This window comes from Oncorhynchus keta, chromosome 25 (assembly GCF_023373465.1).
Source record: "Oncorhynchus keta strain PuntledgeMale-10-30-2019 chromosome 25, Oket_V2, whole genome shotgun sequence".
In the NCBI taxonomy this organism is placed as follows: domain Eukaryota; kingdom Metazoa; phylum Chordata; class Actinopteri; order Salmoniformes; family Salmonidae; genus Oncorhynchus; species Oncorhynchus keta.
In genome coordinates, this window is record NC_068445.1 from 29,137,533 (window position 1) to 29,153,478 (window position 15,946).

The window sequence follows — 15,946 nt, forward strand, 5'->3', positions numbered from 1 at the left end:
ACTGCAACATTTTCTCTCTGTCCCATGGCAAGATGTGTAGAACTGTAGAAAACCTGCTTTGAAACTGCAACATTTTCTCTTTGTCCCATGGCAAGATGTGTAGAACTGTAGAAAACCTGCATTGAAACTGCAACATTTTCTCTCTGTCCCATGGCAAGATGTGTAGAACTGCAGAAAACCTGCTTTGAAATTGCAACATTTTCTCTCTGTCCCATGACAAGATGTGTAGAACTGTAGAAAACCTGCTTTGAAACTGCAACATTTTCTCTCTGTCCCATGGCGAGATGTGTAGAGCTGCAGAAAACTTGCTTTAAACTGCAAACATTTCCTCTTCACCCCATGACAAAATGTGTAGAACAGCAGAAAACTTCCACTTTAAAAAGTACGTTTTTCTCTACACTGTCAGGAGGGGGCCACTAAAATATTCTGCCCGCGAGGTGGGGGAGGGGACCCCAACCAAATCTCACTTAGGGCTCCAAAAAGGCTAGAGCGGGCCCTGTGTGTGCGTGTGTGTTTGTGCGCTCGTGTATGTGCTATGTGTGTTCTGAAAGGGGAAGGTTTTATTACGGTGAAGGGGGATTTCATTTCCAAATGTCGACAGTGCTGATCATTTTAAGTAGGTGAATACATCAATGTCACAGAGGGGAATTTCATTTAACTGGAGAAATGTCCTTGCCATGTCATTGGGCTCAATTAATGTGCTGAAAGTACAGATAGGCAGCTGAAGATACCAAGCAATATTTGCAATGGGAACCATGGGTGGCACACACACACACACATCACAAGATGGCTCTCAATAGCACTAGAGGAGGCTGCATCTCTTGTGGATGGCCAGGGAAAATGTGTCAGGGTCAGATGTTCTGTTTTGAGTGTTCACACTCGAGCACATTGACTACAATATATTCACATAATTATACATTACAGCTCACTGAAGTATGGATGTGTGTGGCATTCTACTGATGTTGGTGTTTCCTTCATTTCTTTCACTGAACACTCCCACATTCCCATAAGCCACTGCCTCTCATATGAAAACAATAAATGTACTGTCGATTACAGAGGATGCATTGCAACCTTAAAGGTGTCCTCTGAAAGTCAGAAATAAAAGATGAACGAAACAATTTATTTTCATGTTACTATAATTGATATCACTTTTGGCTATTCAAGAAATAAAAGGTTTGGTTCAGCTGTGGTTGAGAGCGTAAACATTTTTCATAATAAGTGGGGAATGTCTACATTTGTCACAATCAAGCCAGTTTGAGCGGTGTCCTCTTGAGACAGGTTCCTTATGTGCAGAGATTACCAATACATTCACGTCCTGACATTGTATGAGGCATCTCTAGCATAATAAATATTGTTCTTAAAGGTTAAAGTGTCATACAATTGGGGACAGCCGTGGTCACGAGCTTTCATGAAATAAAACCATTGTGGGGTTCCTTGAGGAACTACAATACAGAACACACTAAGGTGATCCCTGAATCCATTAAATCCCAGATGGTACCCTATTCCCTTCATAGTGCATTACAGGGCTCTGGTTTAAAGTAGTGCACTATTTCAAGTCCTATTCCAGTCTCCTTTTCACCTCATTTAACACCTGATTTACTTAACAAAAGGCACATCTCAATAAGTGGTCCAAGTATCCTCATCACATGGCATAAGTGGACCTGTCCTAGTTTTGTCCTCTTTTGCTCCTCTATAGTTCCTCAAGCAAGCGGCCAATAACATCACAAAGTCAACATCATACCAACTCCTTGAATGCCCTACTCCCTGAATGTTGCATTTGGGTCTAAAAAAAACAAAAGTTATCTCTTTACCCTTTAGTGTGTGTACTTTACTGTATTGATACTTGGGATATCGCTTTTCAATCAGAAAAGCTCAATAATCACTGGAGGATGTCTTTAAGGAATATGGGGCCATTGGGATACAATTCCGTTTATAGTCGAGATTTCCACTAGATCATCATTAAGAAGCACTTAGCTACAGAGAGGAAAAAGCAGCTGGGTGTATGGCAGCATTTTGTCAGGTAAACACAAAATAAACAAACACATCAACAGCAAGAACATTTAAAATGGGCCACTTTGTTGTCACAGGCTGCCATGTCACTCTGCATCCTGTGGCTGACACTGTTTTGGCTTATGCCATTTTTGCATGAGCGGCCACACAAAGGAGTGAATGTCATCATCACTCAATCCCTGCCCAGTAGCCCGTAGCAACCACTACCACCCAACTCACTGTAACCCTGAGAGGAGGGGGAAGAATCCCACCTGTAAGTCTCTGCCTGGACAGAATGGGGGAGGAAATATGTCTTCCAACACTGTGTTTTACATGAAAAATAATGAATCTGTGCTTCTCTCGGATAGTAATAGCAGTTCATATGGTAAGGTGTACTCTGGTTCTCCAGGCGTTTATGGATGGTTTACATTCTACAAGTTTAGCCTCCATTTTTTCATTAATTCTGTTGTTTTTCATTAATTCCGCTGTTTTATGTTGAGGAGAGACTCTGTGTAAGAGGACCTTGTGTGCACTGTGTATTTGTGTGCAGGGATCAAGCATAGGGGAGCAGCAATATTCTATGTGCAGGCCTCTCATTCCTTTATCTCTGTGGTTGTTGCTTTTTGCCAAGCACGGATATTCTCAAGTTTAGGATGTGCATATTATCCTCTTTCTCCACCTAGACCTTTACCAATAATACTGTACCGCAGGGGAGTGCCAACACTCATTATATCAGAGCAGACATCATGTTTATTTGTGACATCCCCTTTAGCACCAATCTGCCGTTCTGCCCTTGAGCAAGGCAGTTAACCCCCACAATAACTGCTCCCCGGGCACCGATAACAAGGATGTCGATTAAGGCAGCCCCCCGTACCTTTCTGACATGGAAGACACCTTTCAGCTGAATGCAGTAAGTTGTGCAACTGACTAGATTTCCCCTTTCCCTTCCATTTGTGACACTCCCTTCAGCACAAGCAGCCGTGGTCATATTTGTTTGTGACACTCCCTTCAGCACAATCAGCCGTGGTCATATTTGTTTGTGACACTCCCTTCCGCACAATCAGCCGTGGTCATATTTGTTTGTGACACTCCCTTCAGCACAATCAGCCGTGGTCATATTTGTTTGTGACACTCCCTTCAGCACAATCAGCCGTCATATTTGTTTGTGACACTCCCAGCACAATTCACTCCCTTCAGCACAATCAGCCGTAGTCATATTTGTTTGTGACACTCCCTTCAGCACAATCAGCCGTGGTCATATTTGTTTGTGACACTCCCTTCAGCACAATCAGCCGTGGTCATATTTGTTTGTGACACTCCCTTCAGCACAAGCAGCCGTGGTCATATTTGTTTGTGACACTCCCTTCAGCACAATCAGCCGTGGTCATATTTGTTTGTGACACTCCCTTCAGCACAATCAGCCGTGGTCATATTTGTTTGTGACACTCCCTTCAGCACAATCAGCCGTGGTCATATTTGTTTGTGACACTCCCTTCAGCACAATCAGCCGTGGTCATATTTGTTTGTGACACTCCCTTCAGCACAAGCCAGCCCTCCCTTCAACACAATCAGTCATATTTGTTTGACACTCCCTTCACACTCCCTTCAGCACAATCAGCCGTGGTCATATTTGTTTGTGACACTCCCTTCAGCACAAGCAGCCCTCGTCATATTTGTTTGTGACACTCCTTTCAGCACAATCAGCCGTGGTCATATTTGTTTGTGACACTCCCTTCAGCACAAGCAGCCCTCGTCATATTTGTTTGTGACACTCCCTTCAGCACAATCAGCCGTGGTCATATTTGTTTGTGACACTCCTTTCAGCACAATCAGCCGTGGTCATATTTGTTTGTGACACTCCCTTCAGCACAAGCAGCCGTGGTCATATTTGTTTGTGACACTCCCTTCAGCACAAGCAGCCCTCCCTTCAGTCATATTTGTTTGTGACACTCCCTTCAGCACAATCAGCCGTGGTCATATTTGTTTGTGACACTCCCTTCAGCACAATCAGCCGTGGTCATATTTGTTTGTGACACTCCCTTCAGCACAATCAGCCGTGGTCATATTTGTTTGTGACACTCCCTTCAGCACAATCAGCCATGGTCATATTTGTTTGTGACACTCCCTTCAGCACAATCAGCCGTGGTCATATTTGATTGTGACACTCCCTTCAGCACAATCAGCCGTGGTCATATTTGTTTGTGACACTCCTTTCAGCACAATCAGCCGTGGTCATATTTGTTTGTGACACTCCCTTCAGCACAATCAGCCGTGGTCATATTTGTTTGTGACACTCCCTTCAGCACAATCAGCCGTGGTCATATTTGTTTGTGACACTCCCTTCCGCACAATCAGCCGTGGTCATATTTGTTTGTGACACTCCCTTTCAGCCGTGGTCACACTCCTTCAGCACAATCAGCCGTGGTCATATTTGTTTGTGACACTCCCTTCAGCACAATCAGCCGTGGTCATATTTGTTTGTGACACTCCCTTCAGCACAATCAGCCGTGGTCATATTTGTTTGTGACACTCCCTTCAGCACAATCAGCCGTGGTCATATTTGTTTGTGACACTCCCTTCAGCACAATCAGCCGTGGTCATATTTGTTTGTGACACTCCCTTCAGCACAATCAGCCGTGGTCATATTTGTTTGTGACACTCCCTTCTGGTCATATTTGTTTGTGACACTCCCTTCAGCACAAGCAGCCGTGGTCATATTTGTTGTGACACTCCCTTCAGCACAATCAGCCGTGGTCATATTTGTTTGTGACACTCCCTTCAGCACAATCAGCCGTAGTCATATTTGTTTGTGACACTCCCTTCAGCACAATCAGCCGTGGTCATATTTGTTTGTGACACTCCCTTCAGCACAATCAGCCGTGGTCATATTTGTTTGTGACACTCCCTTCAGCACAATCAGCCGTAGTCATATTTGTTTGTGACACTCCCTTCAGCACAATCAGCCGTGGTCATATTTGTTTGTGACACTCCCTTCAGCACAATCAGCCGTGGTCATATTTGTTTGTGACACTCCCTTCAGCACAAGCAGCCGTGGTCATATTTGTTTGTGACACTCCCTTCAGCACAAGCAGCCGTGGTCATATTTGTTGTGACACTCCCTTCAGCACAAGCAGCCGTGGTCATATTTGTTGTGATACTCCCTTCAACACAATCAGCCCTCAGAAGGAAGTACAGGTCAAATAAAATATTCAGCTTCATACCAACAAATAGCGTTATATTTTATTGGAAAACCATTGTTCCATCTGCCTTGGTAAATTGTGTTACGTCTGATTGAATGTCAACTGAATTATTTATTTTTATATCAAATCAAATGGATTTGTCACATACTTCGTAAACAAAAGGTGTAGGCTAACAGTGAAATGCTTACTTATGGGCCCTTCACAACAATGCAGAGGGAAAAAAAGACAAATAATCGAAAAAGAATAACATGCAGAATAAATACACAATTAGTAACAATAACTTGCTGATATACATAGGGTACCAGTACTGAGGCGATGTGCAGAGGTACGAGGTAATTGAGGTAAATATGTACATATAGAAAAGGGGAAACAGGATAGATAATAAACAGCTGCAGCGTATGTAATGAGTCAAAAAAGTAAGTGGAATAAGGGTCAGTGCAGATAGCTATTGGTTAACTATTTAAATAACTATATAGTCTAATTATGGTTTGGGGGTAGAAGCTGTTCAGGGTCATGTTGGTTCCAGACTTAGTGCATCGGTACCGCTTGCCGTGCGGTAGCAGAGAGAACAGTCTTTGACTCTGGTGGTTGGAGTCACAAGTTTTAGGGCCTTCCTCTGGCTCTGCCTGGTATAGAGGTCCTGGATGGCAGGGAACTCTGCACCAGTTTTGTACTGGGCCTTACACACTACCCTCTGTAGCGCTTAGCGGTCAGATACAAAGCAGTTGCATACCAAGCGGTGATGCAGCCAGTCAAGATGCTCTCAATGGTGCAGCTGTATAACTTTTTGAGGATCTTAGGGTGTTGACAGAACCATAACAAAGTAACATTATAATTAAATTACAGGAGGCATGCATTTTCCCTTCCCCACCTCCTTCTCTAAAAGAGAGAGAGAACAGAGAGAAAAAGTGTGAGTGAGAAAGTGAAGGTGGAGGCAGGACTTTGGGAATAGCTTGACAGTGAGAGAAATTGCAGTGTATGACAGGTGAAATATGAGTTCCACTGATGCAGCAACAGGGGAATATAGCCAGTGGGTTTTAGACACTTTTGCCCTTATTCCTTCAAGTACAGGTCTGCCTGGATTCGGGCAAAATCACATCACATCTCATACATAGACGAATGGCTCGCTTTGCATTCGACCTCGAAGCATTTACCTACAGAGGTAAATTCACTCCTTTTATGTATGTCTTCTGGGTATGTTTTTAGGTAGTGGATGCAGCCAACGCTCATATTGTAGGTTATTTCATTAATCAACACACCAACATAATGAGAAGATTGAGTGAATGTGAAAGTCAATTCATAGCCCTTCCACAATACATATCCAGCAGAGGGGGTTTTAGATACTAACATGTCATTCCAAATAGTAATGATCCCCCGTAGGGCTCTGGTCAAAAGTAGTGCACTACACAGGGAATAGGGTGCAATTTGCGATGCAGCCTACTGTAGATGATGTTGTCTTTGCCAGGGAATGATGGGATCTGAGGTCTGATAGTGAAGTGTGCCATGTCTCCTTCAGACCAGTGACTCTCAGATATGGATGGCTTGTCCCAAGCGCACAACAGTTCACCAGTGTTGACCAGCGAGGATAATCACATCCCGATTCCAGTCTCAGTTCCCAGCACAGTTCCTCTCTCTGGGTCTATTCCATTAGATTACTAAATCAATGTAGGACAACTGATTTATATTCCACACAGGACAGATATACCAAGTGGGAGGTGGATGAAAGATGGCTGGACACTCTTACTCTCTTGCGCCCGCCTGTTTGATTTATTGTTAAGCCCTTTCTTGAGAGTTCTCTTGATTTAAATAGTATGGATTATCAAAGTAGCACATACAGTATTGCAATTTCTCTCCACTTGCCACAAAGTTGGAAGCACAGAATTATCTAGAATGTCATTGTATATTGTAGAGTTAATAAGATTTCGCTTCACTCAAACCATGAAAGACAGCCCTAGACCATTATTCCTCCTCCACTAAACTGTACAGTTGACACTATGAATTGGCGCAGGTAGCGTTCTCCAGGCATCCGCCAAACCCAGATTCCTCCATCGGACAGTCAGATGGTAAAGTGTGATCACTCCAGAGAACACATTTCCACTGCTCCAGAGTCCAATGGCGGCAAGCTTTACACTACTCCAGCCGATGCTTTGCATTGAGAAGCTCCCGAAGAGCAGTTATTGTGTTGACAGTGCTTCCAGAGGTAGCTTGGAACTCGATAGTTAAAGTAACAACCGAGGACAGACAATTTTTACGTGCTACGTGCTTCAGCATTCACACGATCCATTCTGTAAGCTTGCATGGCTTGTCACTTCACAGCTGAGCCGTTGTTGCTCCTAGACGTTTCCACTTCACAATAACAGCACTTATAGTTGACCGGGACAGTTATAGCAGGGTAGAAAGTTGACGAACTGACTTGCTGGAAAAGTGGCATCCTATGACGGTGTCATGTTGAAAGTCACTAAGCTCTTCAGTTAAGCCATTCTCCTGCCAATGTTTGTCTATCGAGATTGTATGGCTGTGTGCTAGATTTTATACACCTGTCAGCAACGGGTGTGGCTGAAATAGCCGAATCCACTAATTTGAAGGGGTGTCCACATACTTCTGTCAATATATATATATATATATATATATATAAATAGTTTTCTATGCCACATTATGTAATTTATGAATGATTTGTTTATTATCAGGTCCACTCAATCTCCTACTACAGAATAGTGCAGGGATTAATTTCTTATGGCTGCAGGGGCAGTATTGAGTTGCTTGGATGAAAGGTGCCCAGAGGTGCCGAGTAAACCGCCTGCTCCTCAGTCCCAGTTGCTAATGTATGCATATTATTAGTAGTATTGGATAGAAAACACACTGAAGTTTCTAAAACTGTTTGAATGATGTCTGTGAGTATAACATATCTCATATGGTAGGCAAAACCCTGAGAAGAAATCCAAACAGGAATTGGGAAATCTCAGGTTGGTTGATTTTCAACCCAGCCCCTATTGAATACACAGTGGGATATTGGTTATGTTGCACTTCCTAAGGCTTCCACTAGATGTCAACCGTCTTTAGAAACTTGTTTGGGGATTCTACTGTGAAGTGGGACCGAATGAGAAGGGAATGAGTAAGGTCTGCCATGAGCTGACCGTACTCTGACCATGCGCGTTCACATGAGAGGGAGCTCTGTTCCATCGCACTTCTGAAGACAATGGAAATCTCCGGTTGGAACGTTATTGAAGATTTATGTTAAAAACATCCTAAAGATTGATTCCATACATCGTTTGACATGTTTCTACGGACAGTAATGGAATTTTTTGACATTTCGTCTGCAACTAGGGAACGCGCTTCATGACTTCATGATTTGTTTACCAAACGTACTAACAAAAGTATCTCTTTGGACATACATGATGGACATTATCAAACTAAATCAAACATTTAATGTGGAACTGAGATTCCTGGGAGTGCATTCTGATGAAGATCATCAAAGGTAAGTGAATATTAATAATTGCTATTTATGACTAATGTTGACTACCCAATATGGTGGATATCTTTTTGGCTGCTTTGTTGTCTGAAAGCTGTACTCTGATTATTGCATGGTTTACTCTTTCTGTAAAAAAAAAATTGAAATCTGACACAGGGGTTGCATTAAGGGGAAGTGTAACTATATTTCCATGTCTAACAATTGTATTTTCATCGACATTTATAATGAGTATTTCTGTAAAATGATGTGGCTCTCTGCAATATGTGATGTGGCTCTCTGTTTTTGGAACTAGTGAACATAAAGCACCAATGTAGTGCAGGGTAGCCTAGTGGTTAGAGAGTTGGACTAGTAACCGAAAGTTTGCAAGTTCGAATCCCCGAGCTGACATGGTACAAATCTGTCGTTCTGCCCCTGAACAGGCAGTTAACCCACTGTTCCTAGGCCGTCATTGAAAATAAGAATTTGTTCTTAACTGACTTGCCTAGTAAAATAAAGGTAAAATAAAATATAAATATGCACTTTATCGAACAAAACATATATGTATTGTGTAACATGAAGTCCTATGAGTGTCATCTGATGAAGATCATCAAAGGTTAGTGATTCATTTTATTTATATTTGTGCTTTTTGTGACTGCTCTCTTTGGCTGGAAAAATGGCTGAATTTTTCTGTGACTTGGCGGTGACCTAACATAATTGTTTGTTGTGCTTTCGCTGTAAAGCCTATTTGAAATCGGACATTTTGGTGGGATTAACAACAAGATTACCTTTAAAATAGTATAGAATACATTTATGTTTGAGGAATTTTAATTATGAGATTTCTGTTGTTTGAATTTGGCGCCCTGCACTTTCACTGGCTGTTGCCATATCCGTAAACGGGATTGCAGCCCTAAGACACCCTGGGCATGTAATACATGCTATATTAGCTTTATTTGCTTTATATAAAGCACCACGTCTCTGAACAGGGGAAACAGGGGGGGATGAGATAAAAATTGGACTGGGACCAGAAATCGTGCCGAAGATTTCTAACACACAAACCCATTTCTATCCTCAAAGCCCCCATAATGAGCCAATAATGATCATCCTGCACCCCCAAAATACTAATTAGACCAGCCCATTGGGTTAAAGTTGGACAAGCCCACTGGGTTAATGATGGACCAGCCTATCTGACACTTGCCCAAACTGCGTAATGACCAGACTGTTTCTGGTTGAAATGGAGAGGGCTGCAGCATGTAATTTATTCCCTATACAATCTACAGCCGTTAGGTCCCCAGACCACTGTCTTTGTGTAGTCAATGGTGATGCAATGCTTCCGTGCACTGCTTCTCTCTTCTCAAATAAAATAAAATAGGTTTAGCAGATTGTTATTGTGGGTTCAGCGAAATGCTTGTCTTCCTAGCTCCAACAGTACAGTAATATCTAACAATATACAACAATACACACAAATCTAAAAGTAAAATAATATAATTAAGAAATATAGAAATATTAGGGCGAGCAATGTCGGAGTCCGGAATATAAATATATACCATGAATTCGGAAAGAATTCACACTTTTCCATAATTTGTTATATTACAGCCTTATTCTAAAATGTATTAAATAGTTTTTTTCCTCATAAATCTACACACATTAACACATAATGATGAAGCATTTTTATAGTTTTTATAAATATTTTTCAAATGTATTGTAACAGGAGTCGGGTATTTAAAAAAAGGTTGATTTTTTATTATTTATTACAAAAAACACAAGGAAGGGGTAACATTAAAGTATTAGAACATGAAGGACAAAGAATACAGCATCAAGACAATATCCAACATGTATCAGTCTTTCCGTAACAGAGCCATCCTTATGTGTGAGGGTACGTGTGCATGATAGTCAAACTATATGTCATAGTTTCCATTTTCATGATCACAATCCTGTGAAACCCGAACCCTCCAAGATCCCCAATAGCTGTCCCTCAACCATTCGAGACCCCTCCCACAGCCCCCCCCCCCCATTCCCCACCCCCAAGAACCCCCCAATGCACCAACAAGCAAGAGAATGAACTAAAGATTTGAAAAAAGGAAAAGACAGAAGAAAACAGCAAACAACAATACAAAAAAATACAAAAAATAATACATTTAAAACAAAGGACATCAAGGACAACTGAAATAATAACAGCAATGCCAACTGTACATGTTTGTGTGCATGTCTTGCAGTATTACATGTATGTGTGTCAGAGTAGTGTGTATAGGTGGCAGGGAAGTCAGGCTCAGGAGAATCAAACTGAGTGTAATGGAGTTATTTAATAACAATGTCCAGCTCTTCCAGAGTCTCCCTCCTGTCCAGCGCTTCCAGAGTCTCACTCCTGTCCAGCGCTTCCAGAGTCTCCCTCCTGTCCAGCGCTTCCAGAGTCTCCCTCCTGTCCAGCGCTTCCAGTCTCCCTCCTGTCCAGCGCTTCCAGAGTCTCACTCCTGTCCACCGCTTCCAGAGTCTCCCTCCTGTCCAGCGCTTCCAGAGTCTCCCTCCTGTCCAGCGCTTCTAGAGTCTCCCTCCTGTCCAGCGCTTCCAGAGTCTCCCTCCTGTCCAGCGCTTCCAGAGTCTCCCTCCTGTCCAGCGCTTCCAGAGTCTCCCTCCTGTCCAGCGCTTCCAGAGTCTCCCTCCTGTCCGGAGCTGCCAGAGCCACCCGTCAGTCAGGAGCTGCCAGAGCCGCCCGTCAGTCAGGAGCTGCCGGAGACGCCCTTCAGTCAGGAGCTGCCGGAGACGCCCGTCAGTCAGGAGCTTCCAGAGCCGCCCGTCAGTCAGGAGCTGCCGGAGACGCCCGTCAGTCAGGAGCTGCCAGAGCCGCCCGTCAGTCAGGAGCTGCCGGAGACGCCCGTCAGTCAGGAGCTAACGGAGTCGCCCTTCACTCTCCCGTCTATTCGGGGTCTGCTAAGGGTCTCCAGTCCGAGGTCGGCGGCGAGGGTCTCCGCTCCAAAGGCGCCACTTCAGTGGGCCAAAACTATCGTGGAATGGGGTCCCGCGCCAGAGCCGCCACCGCGGGCAGATGCCCACCAAGACCCTCCCCTATGGGGTTAGGTTTTGCGACCGGAGACCGCACCTTTGGGGGTACTGTCACGTCCTGACCTTAGTTCCTTTTTTATGTCTCTGTTTTCGTTTGGTCAGGGCGTGAGTTGGGGTGGGCATTCAATGTTTTTGTTCTAGGTTTTGTATTTCTGCTTTTGGCCTGGTATGGTTCCCAATCAGAGGCAGCTGTCAATCGTTGTCTCTAATTGAGAACCATACTTAGTAGCCTGTGTTCCCACTATGATTTGTGGGTAGTTGTTTTCTGTGTAGTGTATGTCACCTTACAGAACTGTTTCGTTTCTTCCATTCGCTTTGTTATTTTTTTTGTGTTCAGTCTAATAAATTAACATGAACACTTACCACACTGCATATTGGTCCGATCCTTCCTACTCCTCAGACGACGAAGAGATTTGTTACAGCAACATATATCTTTCAACTATGCTATGATGTTTAACGTACAATTTTAATCTATCGAATAGAATTTACAGATTGCGTCTTGAAGATAAATACTTTTACTAAGAATATTAGTATATTAGTAATTGGCGGGTATTGGCGGGAGTAGGGAAGCAAGAACAGGGAGTGTATTTAATAAATAAATGAACATAGAACGCATGGAACGCAAACAGAGTCAATAACGCCTAGGGAAAAAAACAAAGGGAGTGACATACAGTTGAAGTCAGAAGTTTACATACACCTTAGCCAAATACATTTAAACTCAGTTTTACACAATTCCTGACATTTAATCCTAGTAAAAAATCCCTGTCTTGGATCAGTTAGGATCACCACTTTATTTTAAGAATGTTAAATGTCAGAATAATAGAGAATGATTTCTTTCAGCTTTTATTTCTTTCATCACATTCCCAGTGGGTCAGAAGTTTACATACACTCAATTAGTATTTGGTAGCATTGCCTTCAAATTGTTTAGCTTGGGTCAAACGTTTTGGGTAGCCTTCCACAAGCTTCCCACAATAAGTTGGGTAACTGAGTCACGTTTGTAGGCCTCCTTGCTCGCACATACTTTTTCAGCTCTGCCCACAAATGTTCTATATGATTGAGGTCAGGGCTTTGTGATTGCCACTCCAATACCTTGACTTTGTTGTCCTTATGCTATTTTGCCACAACTTTGGAAGTGTGCTTGGGGTCATTGTCCATTTGGAAGACCCATTTGCGACCAAGCTTTAACTTCCTGACTGATGTCTTGAGATGTTGCTTCAATATATCCAAATAATTGTCCTTTCTCTTGATGCCATCCATTTTGTGAAGTGCACCAGTTCCTCCTGCAGCAAAGCACCCCCGTAACATGATGCTGCCACGTGCTTCACGGTTGGTATGGTGTTCTTCGGCTTGCAAGCTTCCCCCTTTTACCTCCAAACATAACAATGGTCATTATGGCCAAACAGTTCTATTTTTGTTTCATCAGACCAGAAGAAATTTCTCCAAAATGTACAATCTTTGTCCCCATATGCAGTTGCAAACCGTAGTCTGGCTTTTTTTTATGGCGGTTTTGGAGCAATGGCTTCTTCCTTGCTGAGCGGCCTTTCAGGTCATGCCGATATAGGACTTGTTTCACTGTAGATATAGATACATTGGAACCTGTTTCCTCCAGCATCTTCACAAGGTCATTTGCTGTTGTTCTGGGATTGATTTGCACCAAAGTAGGTTCATCTCTAGGAGACAGAACGCGTCTCCATCCTGAGTGGTATGACAGCTGCGTGGTCCCATGGTGTTTATACTTGCGTACTATTGTTTGTACAGATGAACGTGGTACCTTCAGGAGTTTGGAAATTGCTCCCAAGGATGAACCAGACTTGTGGAAGTCTACAAATTGTTTTCTGAGGTCTTGGCTGATTTATTTAGATTTTCACAAGATGTCAAGCAAAAAGGCACTGAATTTGAAGGTAGTCCGTGAAAAACATCCACAGGTACACCTCCAATTGACTCAAATTACGTCAATTAGCCTATCAGAAGCTTCTAAAGCCATGACATAATTTTCTGTAATTTTCCAAGCTGTTTAAAGGCACAGTCAACTTAGTGTATGTAATCTTCTGACCCACTGGAATTTTGATATAGTGAATTATAAGTGAAATAACCTCTCTGTAAACAATTGTTGGAAAAATGACTTGTGTCATGCACAAAGTAGATGTCCTAACCTAACCTATAGTTTGTGGAGTGGTTGAAATATGAGTTGTAGTGACTACAACCTAAGTGTATGCAAAACTTCCGACTTCAACTGTCCAGGTGAGGCTTGAGTCCAGGTGAGTCTGATGAGGCGCTGATGGGCTTAACGATGGTTACAGGTGTGCGTAATAATGAGTAGCGCCTCGAGCGCCTGGAGATGGAAAATACGTGACATTACCCCCTCCCTGACGGCCGGCTCCAGCCGCAGGACTAGTGGGATGATCCCGGGGACCAGTAGCAGGCCAATCGCTTCTGCTGAGGCTCGGGGAACCTGACGAGCCGGCTGAGACGCGGGAGCCTGACAAGCCCGCCGAGGCAGGGGGAGCCTGCCGAGCCAACCGGGTCTTGAGAACCTGTTGCGCTAGCTGAGACATGGAACTCTGATGAGCCAGCTGAGGCATTTCTGGTTGCTTCGGTCAAGGCGCGGGAGCCTGACGTACCGGCTGAGGTATGAGGAGCCTGACGAGCCGGCTGTGGTATGGGGAGCTTGACAAGCCAAACAAGTCTTGGGAGCCAGTCGCACCAGCTGAGGCATGGGAGCCTGACGAGATAGCTGAGGCATCCTTGGCAGACTCGGCAACGGACGGGGCAACCGGGTATTGTAAACCTGACAAGCCGGCTGAGGCATGGAAGACTGACAAGCAAGCTGAGGCATCCCCAGTTGCTCCAGTAGCAGCAGCCAGAACCGAAGTCACCTACACTAACAAAAAACTCCCTGATATCCCCTTTGGTGAGGGGTTATTCTGTAACATGTACGCTGGGAGTCGGGAAGCAAGTACAGGGAGTGTATTTAATGAATAAATAAACATAGAACAAAACAAGAAACACGAGTAGTATACAGACATGGAACACAAACAAAGCCAACAACGCCTAGGGAAAGAACCAAAGGGAGTGACATAGATGGGGAAGGTAATCAGGCAGGTGATTGAGTCCAGGTGAGTCCGATGAGGGGCTGACGGGCATAATGATGGTGACAGGTGTGCGTAATAATGAGCATCCTGACAACCTCGAGCGCCGAGAGGGAGTATACGTGACATGTATTATAAATAAAAAACGGAAATATCACATTTAAGTAAGTATTCAGACTCTTTATTCAGAACCTTTGGCAGCTATTATAGCCTCATGTATTCTTGGTTATGACACTACAAGCTTGACACACCTGTATTTGGGTAGTTTCTCCCATTCTCTGCAGATCCCCGCAAACTCTGTCAGCTTGAATGGGGAATGTCGCGGCACAGCTTTTGTCAGGCCAGTTTGAGGTCCTGAACGTTCTGAAGCAGTTTTTTTTAATCAAGGATCTCTTTGCACTTCGCTCCGTTCATCTTTCCCTCGATCCTGACTAGTCTCCCAGTCCGTACCACTGAAAAACATCCCTACAGCATGATGCTGCCACCACCACCATGCTTCACCGTAGGGATGGTGCCAGGTTTCCTCCAGACATGACGCTTGGTATTCAGGCCAAAGATTTGAATCTTGGTTTCATCAGACCAGAGGATCTTGTTTCTCATGGTCTGAGAGCCTTTAGTTGCTTTTTGGAAACTCCAAGGGGGCTTTCATGTGCATTTTACTCGGGTGTGGTTTCCATCTGGACACTCTACCATAAATGCCAGATTGGTGGAGTGCTGCAGAGATGGTTGTCCTTCTGGAAGGTTCTCCAAACAAACTCTGGAGCTCTGTAGAGTGACCATTGGGTTCTTGGTCACCTCCCTAACCAAGGCCCTTCTCCCTTGATTGCTCGGTCTAGCTGAGCGGCCAGCTCTAGGAGGAGTCTTGGTGGTTCCAAACTTCTTCCATTTAAGAATGATGGAGGACACTGTGTTCTTGGGGACCTTCAATGCTGCAGACATTGTTTGGTACCCTTCCCCAGATTTGTGCCGTGACACAATCCTGTTTCGGAGCTTTGCGGGTAATTCCTTCAACATCATGGCTTGGTTTTTGATTTGATATACACTGTCAACTGTGGGACCTTATTCAGACAGGTGTGTGCCTTACCAAATCATGTCACTCAATTGAATTTACCACAGGTGGACTCCAATCGAGTTGTAGAAACATCTCAAGGATGATGAATGGA